Raw genomic sequence first — 8937 nt, forward strand, 5'->3', positions numbered from 1 at the left:
ACAGACTGTCATCCAGGCAGCCCCGCACTGCGTTGCCGTTCAAGCACACGGGAAGAAAGCAAACATGGAGGAAACTTAACAGTCCAGTTAGCAAGCAAGGGGTATGAGTGTGCATGGGAGTGAATTACTTCTGGATAATGTTACTGATTAGTGAAACAAAACATTTAAAATAAGATAAACAAAAACTGCTTTCTGAGCCATTGGTGTTTTCCTGGCCAGCAATTTCTTTGTTCTGTTCCAAGATGCCAGCATCAATGGGTGCAGGGGTGTGCTGGACCAGACGTCAATCACAACATCTGACATAAACAAAAATAGCTAAAAAGACATGCCAGCATCTTCTTTTTGTTTTCCCATTAGCTCCATTTTTCTTTTCATAGGCTGACAAAAAATTACTGCCTCCAAGTGAATTCAGTAATGTCACTATATATCTAATATCTAGGAGACCTTTTGTTTTAGCTTTACTGGGCTTAACCACAAAAGACACTTGACATTGACAAAGAATCTGTCAAATATACAATGATCAGTGCACTGAAATCTCTCGTGACAGAAGGGCACTATTACTTCCCCCCACCCCCAGCAGCAGCATCCCGCCTGAGCAAAATATGCTGGAGCACATGTAGCAGCTGAACCATTACAGAACAGGCCATAAGCTGAGATGTGTCTTGTTTAAATTGTCATAGCATATTAGCATAATTAAAACCGCCAAAAGAGTAGAAAAGATAGATGGAAATGTTATATTACTTGTTTCTAGAGATTAACCTCAAGCCAGATCTGAAACACATAGACACATTTTGGATTTCTTAGAGCTCTAATATGCACAAAAACAAGCCTGAGAGTACATCTCTGGAAGTGTGAGACATGAAGTCATAGTTCCTGTATTTACACAATAAAGCAGAAATAGCGTTTCAGACAGACGTGCTGTTTTCTCTGTGATTACAGCTCCCATTGTGGCTGTACTCTGCAAAGCAGCTGTATCATCTCTYGGATACTTCCTTCTCATTCGCCTTTGCCTTTACGCCTGCAGAAGCTTGACAAGCCTTGGGCCTGCCAAAGCATGGGTGTCCCTCTGCCCCCTCTCCATCTGTGAGCTCAGCTGATGCTTCAGATGCCCTGCCCCGAAGCAGTGAGCACCCTCCCAGTGGGGGCTGCAYGGCGCCCAGTGCCATGGGGTGCATGACTGCGGTTCAGGTTCCCGGGGTGACTGCCCAGCCAGGAAGTCCTTCTACAGAGGCGTCATCCTCTGGGCACACCTGGGGTTGGGGAAGAGAAGCAAACGTCTGCTGGAGCCAGGCACGAGCCTCTTGACTTACTTGGAGGACCCGGACAGTGAGATGGGAGGTAGCTCATCAGTGGTTCCTGCATCTGCTTGCAAAGGAAGAGGTTTGCACCTTAGCTTCAGTTTAAAATCTGACCTTTTAAACATCAGGCTGTATGCATGCTTCTYTGTTGAGTTTACAGATAAAAATACAGAGCTTTTTAAAATTGACCCTCAAAATTAAGTTTGCTGTATCAGACAACATGTTTTATTTCCCGTGCATTATTACCCATTACAAACATTACAAAGATTATTCAGGCCTGACTAGTTATGACCCCTGTTTCTACTTATGCCCTGAGTTATATCTGGTGGTAAAAAACTCATGAACATCTTTTTATGGATTTTTCCAGATGTCAAGACTGGAACCTGATTCACCCAGAAGCTCCGGACAAACACGGTTGGCTCCAGCAGTTCTGAAAGGAAGCAAAAGCAGTACAGGCTTTTCTCTAACTTAACTGGAACATTCAAGGAGAAGATGCGTGAACCAGGTAGGTGTCATGTGCATTCCTTCTAGTATAACCGAACTTTAAGGATCAGCTCTGTTAGCTGATCTGCTTGAAGCAGAGAGATTTTAAATCTGGGCCCCAAATTTTGGATGTCCCCACCTTTTCTGTATTTCCCAAATTTAAATCTCAGTTAATGACTTCTCCATATACAGCTTCTCTTAAGTCTCTGGTCAAGGCCTGTAAATGTGCATAACTAGTCAAAAATATGTTATCTACATTTAGTGTTGGCTTTTGGTATCCTCACCGCCAAGTTACCCCACAGACATGTCTCACCTTACATATGTATTTCAGTGTAGTGCCAAGAAAAGAATGGAAAATAACTATGAAGTAAAAGTAGATTCTAGTCTCATTAAAGGCAATGAAAACTATGCTTTTACTTCTACTTAGTCATAATAGCAGGAAAAAATKGAGTGGAAACAAGCACAACAAAACACCTCTGCCAGCTATCTACAAGCTAACCAAGGCTTCTATTAATGAAGTGATCTGGCATTTTGAGAAAGACAAGTTCTTCCAGAAATGGAAAAAATATGCTGAGTTTTTCCTGCAAATCTGAAAACCTASTGAGAGAGTAAGAAAGTGTTTTTTCAAAAATGGGAGAGCAGTCAAACCTTTAATGCTGTCTGTGTTGTTAAATGCCTACAGTTACCAGTGTAGTTCCCTGTTAATGAAATRTTTTTATATGTATATTTGGTAGATTATTAAATACTGAATCTTAAATATTTTACCTACTTACTTGCTGTATTTACAGGTTCATCTAAGTGATTATGAAATACTTGAGAAAGTTATYAATTTCAAATTGCAGTTACAGAGTAATTGCGAGGTCAAGTCTTCTAAAAGATGACTCAGTACCATAGACAACTGCATAGTATATTAAACAAAATAGTACCATTTGTAGTAAAGATAATAGTCCAGATCATGAGATAGCACCAGATTTTACATTAAGATCTCCAGATGCCTTTGGAACTTAATGCACCCAGCATTGGCTCAAGTCTGCTCTGTATGGCAGAAACTTGAGTGGTTCCAATTTTCTCCTCTCTGGGGCTTGTGTGAGGAAACTGGCTCTCCCAAGCAGGTACAGAGGACAGCCTGCGGTAGTTTGRCCGTGCCTTGGTAAGAATATTCCCTGCATTGCCAACTGCTCCAGTGGAGTGCCCAGTGGTATCATATGTGGACCATCCACTTCCCATCTCATCTGCCCCTTCCCTGCCTGCTTGCCTCCTCACAGATGAAACAGCCTCCCTGTTTTGCCCCATCCTGAATTGCTGAGGCACCAAAATTTAAGTTTGCCTACAATGCCAAAAAGCCCTSAGTTACAACAGTCTTTCCCAGCTGTCGGCTTTTGTGACAACCTTGGTGTATATTATTAAAGCAATATGAGTTGATTCATTGGAGAGAGTTGGTGGCTTTTGCCAAACTGAGGTGTCATTTACTTGCCCAGAAAGTTCCTGGAGTGAGGGTCTCTGCCACGGACAGGCAGCTCTCCAGTTGTTCCCAGGGTATGACTTTTGAGTTTGATATGTTGCCCTGAATGTTCCTAGTAAAACAGGATATTACATGAGTTCCCTGAGCCAGGCCCTAGTTAAAGTCTGTGGTGTTTGGATAGGGATTAAATCCCTGCTCCTGCCAGCAGCAGGGTGTCAGTAGTCCTTGTAGAGCTGGGAGAGGAGCACACTGGCTGCTGGGTCCATGGCTGCTCTCCAGCAGGAGGATCTGTYGTGCAGGAGATTCACAGCACTTTGCAGGGCAGCCCAACATCCTATCGTGCCCAGAAGGACCACAGCTGTCCAGGAGTGGGCCACCGGTATCTATGAACACGATACAGGATTTGCTCCATTGCATTCCTGGTGGAGAGCAGTTTGGAGTCAAACTGTCCTGGGAGAGGGTAGTGGGTAACAATGCAAGTACTCTGCCAAGCTGTTTGCTTTTCACCTTTAGCACCATTGGGCCAGGGAGTAAAAAGCAGCTTCTGAAACAAAACAAGTGTCTTTTACATGACACTACAATGCAGAACAGCTTGTGGCTACTTGTCCTCCATGGAAATCTTTACAAAAATCATCAATCTGGGACTTTGTGAGTTGCTCTCTAGAGTCAAAAATTCAGTGGAAGTGCACAAAAGAGTGCAATGAGAGCATTTCAGCTCCTTCAGCTTTGTGCACAAAACCTCTCAGGGTTTCAGATAGCATTTTAGCATTTCTCGCAGTCTTCAAATGTTGTGTTGTGCAAGGATGTGCTTATACATAATTCTGTAATTGAAATGGCATGTTTACTGTTCTATTTCATGCTTGATTGTGTTTTTTAAACACCTTTACTCACGCTGTTAGAAGTGGGATTATAATTAAAATGTCCTGTTGAACACCTTGTTCAGTTCAATGAARGCATAATAGAAGTATAAATACTTATTCTCATTGACTGTATGATGTCAGCACAACCAATGCCAGTAAATGTCACAAAACTGATCTGTCTTTTGCCAAAGCATCCAGCAAAAGGGAAGGGGAAACAGAAGCTGTGGCTGGGAAGAGAGGGGACCTATTTCTTTGTGGATAGGAAATATTGTGAGATACTGTTAACCTCATGGGTACAGTAAATCTGAAGAATGGCCAAAAAGGCCTTCTGATCTTTGGTAGAGTACCAGAAGGAGTTTGAAGTGAACAATACTACTCTTATATAAAGTCTCTTCTCTGACARTTTCAAAGTATTTTCCAAGCATAAGTAAATTAAGCCTTAATAAGCAGATTTTTGTTGCAGTATTGCCTATGGTAAGCATGTGTTAACTAAGGCATGTAACAAYTGACTGATTTAGCCAAAGTTACTGGCAAAAATGAAACTGGAATTTGTATTTTTACTTACAGTCCCTTGGCATAAAGACTAGGCAGTACTTCTTTTTACAGTTGCCATTAGGAAATGCTGAACTCAATTGTAAAGTATGAAAGAATAACTTACATGCCTTATCACTGCTGTTTCCTTGAGATGTGTGCAGATATGTGGGCTTYGTGTCTTTATGGGGAGACTGACTTACAAGACAAAGTCCAAATGTGTCTGAGTCAAAGGGCTTAAAATCCAACTCTACATCCAATCCCCATTGCACTGTGTGCAGGTGTAGTGTTTGTCCTAGGCAGATAAAGATGCTGACTGTAAACTTGTAACTAAGCCCTTGCCTGGAGTTTGAATCCAGTTTTATGGATTACAGCTTGTTRCTGGATCAAGATTTGTCACTCTCCCTTCCCATGACAATATTATGAGAGAAGCACTTTTGTTCTCCAGTCCATGGTTAGGGCACTTTTGCATGACAAAACTGGTTTAGTTTTCTTCATGTTTTCTCTTGTACTCTAAGTTACCACCAATGATGAGATTCCCACCCATTCTGTCAGGAAATTGTTCAGTTTTAAGGGGCTGTAATTTACTTTACAGCTTGAAAWCCCAGGTAAGTAGAGGGGCTCCAAAGTTTAGTCGTATGTTTGACACTTACTTAGGCAATACACTTGTACGTCTTGGCTCAGTTTCCTCCTCTGCAAAACAGGGAGAGCAATGTCTGTGCTCCTTGTATATTGATGTAATAGCAGCTTAAATACACTACATACCAGGCTCTACAGTACACTTAAACCATGAGATTTTAGGTTTGTGTTCTTTCACTGGCTAAAAGAGAGCTCTCAAYACCAATCCCAAGATGTTTAATACCAAGACGATCCATGCCAGGGCAGGACTCATGAGTTGGTGGCTGCCTCCCTGCAGAAGTTAGCATGAACTCCATGAAGCAGGTGTGCAAGCGGACCCAACGAGAGTGCAGATCACGCTTGGAAAATGCCCAGTTTCAGATCCCTCTGCTTTCAGCTCGCTAGAAGTTGGGCACAGAGATGATTTGCAGGATTTGATCTTTAGAAAGAAAAGCAGTGACAAGGTGGCAAAGCAGGAGGTTTTCTCTCTTGGATGAGCAATAGCGAAGGGTACGCAGGGCAGCCCTGCCCAGTGCAGAGAAGAGTTTCACCATCAGGGGTATGGCCACTGTAAYGCACAAGGCTGTTTGTGTAGGGTGATCGCAACAAAACTTAGTGAATTTATTTGAATGTCTCATTATATGTACAGGTGCAGCTCTACACACCCACACACGCTGCATTTATTTTGGTGTGTGATCATAYAAATACCTGCAGGTGCGACACTGCAGACGTGCCCGTGCTGAGGCATGAATATGGAGTTCCACATCTGTATTTACTGCCTTGTTCACACAATGAACCAGGGCAGTCAGGGAGTTCGCTTCCACCTCCCACATGTACTTTAAAACTAATTCCAAAGGAAATTCAGTACTATATTTAACAGGATGTCAGGGCATAGAAACAAAATATATAAGGTATGGAAGTATGRAACTGTCATCATTATCCCACTGTATTGCACATGTACATACAAAATTAGGAAGAAATTAATTTCAGATAAAGTAAGGCCAGATCAGGTTAGTGCATGGTCTTAAAATCATAAAACYGGAATGTAACATGCCTTTGGGGGCATCTAAAACTTCAGCTGGCCTTTAGTACAGTGGCTAGCTTCTCTCTTATGGCACGCAGAGATGCTTCCTTGTCTATAGTACTGTCAAACAGTCCACAATACGTGAGGGCAAATCATGGCTGCTGCAGAAACCACACTTTTGAATTCACTGACTTGTGTGCATGTAAAAATCTCAAATCACAGCATTGCACTTATGCAGCTGGTTGCATTAAATATTAATCTGATGATAACTACCTGGCTACAAATGTCCTCCTCCCAATGTCGAAAATGTAAAACAGCTACAGGATATAAACTGGGGATAATATTTTGCATGTAATGGCTGCCTGCAGAGACTCAAGGTTGTGAAAGTTTCTTGCTTTTTTAAGGCCTTTAGTGGTAACTTTTGTTTTCCAAAGAGAAAAATTAGCCTACCAAAGTTCCTTTGAACATCGCAGCAGCCTTTCATAGTGTTAGCTGTGAAAGCAGTGTTGTCACATTCCTAATAAGGGCATATGGGAACGTTTTTTAGGAGTCCTCACTGCTTTCTTTGTGGAAACCACCTCAGGATGCTCTGGGATTATTTGGCAAAAACTTCTTTTTGCTCCATAACYTCACAGGGCTTCTTTGTTATCTTCTGTTCAGTATATTCCATTGAAGGTCTAGGGAGAAGACATGACACTCAAGAGCGTTCAGTGAAATTGTGTTTACATCCCCATTACAACTAAGGACAGGGAAAGAGTTTTCCTATGACAGAAGGTGTGGAGCAATCGTAGTGCCCAAAATTCAATTCAGAGAAAATTTTAGATAATGCTTTCCCAGCAAAGGAAGGGGTGAGAATGTGATCACTGAAGCCTGCATATGAAGCAAAAGAAGAAGAAAGGACAAATTTCTGTTTATGACACGAATGCCAGCGCTTTGTCTGGAGAGCCAGGACTGCTGTTTGTGACCCCGGATAACAAATGGGCTCAGAGCAGTGCAGGGGAAAGGGGGCCAGAAGGAGCTGGAGCAGCAGAAGAAACAGCTGCTGTGCTAAGGAAGTGTCATCCAGGCATGCACACCTCCCTGGGGTGGCCTGGGCACCCCCCGTGACACACTGATTTTGGAATCGCGACATGTTGCAGTTGTCAGAACCTTTTGCCTGAGACTCCCTACAAGGATCCGAGCTTCAGGCACCGAGAGTCTAGCTCACTGCGAAGTGCTCTGTTGGTGCTAAAGCCAGAGACACCCGAGCGCAGAGCGCGTCTACCTGCCCACWGGGTAAGGGGGCGTGCGGAGAGCCCGTTCCTCGGTCACTGGTGCTAGCTGCCAGCCAGCGTTCAGCAGGACCCGAGGAACTCGCACAGGTCTCGTGGCCCAGAATGGCCCAGGACTGTTCTGTCCTCACTGGCTGCAGCTGTAAGCAGATGGTGGCCTCTGCTTTACTGACCCACCAGAAGCAGTTTTCCTTGACTCGAAGCCACCTGGAGGAGCAGGATCTCTTCTGAGGAATTCAGCCACGTATAAGAGACTGTTGCTGGGATTATACATTCAAGTGGCTCTGTTGTTTTTGCTGTGTTGCAGGTATCTTTCTCCCAGCCACAAGAGAAGAAAATGACAATTGGAATTTGTGGTAGATGACGAAAATGACTGYCTAATGGTGTGAAACCTTAAAGAGGTCTTTCGAGATGAGCTCCTCAAGTGCTTTCTTATGCTAAAGATCACAGAAACAGCACTTGGGTAGAGACTGCAGAGAGAGAAGGATAAATTTTCCCAGAAGAGACTTTGTCTCATATATATATACATACAAAAGTTATATCTCAGCTTGCATCTTTAACTTGGAGAAAATCTTTTGTTCTTTGGTTACCAACCTGGTATTATTCACAGTGAGTCAACCAGCATAATGTAATTTCAGATACATAYTCATGGATATATGAAATGTTTCTTACTTTCCCTCTCAGCTAACTGTGCTTGCATGCACGTTATGTATGTGTCATGTAGTTACATATATGTATAGTGATAGGATAAAGTAGGAAGCAGAATGGTCCAAAACAGTGGCATTCTGCCTTCTCCATGAGCAGCACAGGCCCAGTCCTGCCGCCTGGCAAGCCCATCGGACTGGGGCTACGTTGGGGGGGGCACGTAGAAAGGAGCTATTTTCACCCAATATCATAATATCCTGCAATATTACTTTATTTTTTTTTAATTACAGTGTAGAGCAGCACTAGGCCCACAAGGTTAACAAACCAGTTAAGGGTATGCAGATGACATTTCTGCATACCAAGCAACCAAACCAGGTGCTATTAACTCTTTTGAAGTTAGAAAAACAAAAGGGGAAAAAGAGAAAAAGAAAGAAAAAAGAAAAAAGAAAAAAGAAAAAAGAAAAAAGAAAAAAGAAAAAAGAAAAAAGAAAAAAGAAAAAAGAAAAAAGAAAAAGGGAAAGGAAAGAAAAAGGGAAAAAAAGAAAGAAAAAGGAAAAGGAAAAAAGAAAAAGAAAAAGAAGAAAGAAAAAAGAAAAAAGAAGAAAAAGAGGAAAGAAAAAAGAAAAAAAGAAGAAAAAGGGGGAAAGTATCTTTAGCGCTGTACCGTAAAAAGCCAATAACCCGCTGTAAAGGAGGAGGAGTAAAACAACACCTCCAACCGCGCCGCGCTCCCGCGATGCCCGGC

The 8937-nt window shown here is 42.6% G+C and overlaps 1 long non-coding RNA gene across 1 annotated transcript in view; it reads left to right on the top strand.

Annotated features, from left to right (window-relative positions):
• The first annotated feature begins 1777 nt into the window (after positions 1-1777).
• LOC146596761 (uncharacterized) overlaps positions 1778-8937 on the top strand; it is a 9672-nt gene continuing 2512 nt past the window's right edge. The window contains exon 1 of the long non-coding RNA XR_014895677.1: positions 1778-1803. This is a non-coding gene — a long non-coding RNA (uncharacterized LOC146596761). The remainder of the gene's footprint in view (positions 1804-8937) is intronic.

Source organism: Rhea americana, unplaced genomic scaffold (assembly GCF_003343005.1).
Source record: "Rhea americana isolate MKP2758 unplaced genomic scaffold, rheAme1 scaffold_2, whole genome shotgun sequence".
Taxonomy (NCBI): domain Eukaryota; kingdom Metazoa; phylum Chordata; class Aves; order Rheiformes; family Rheidae; genus Rhea; species Rhea americana.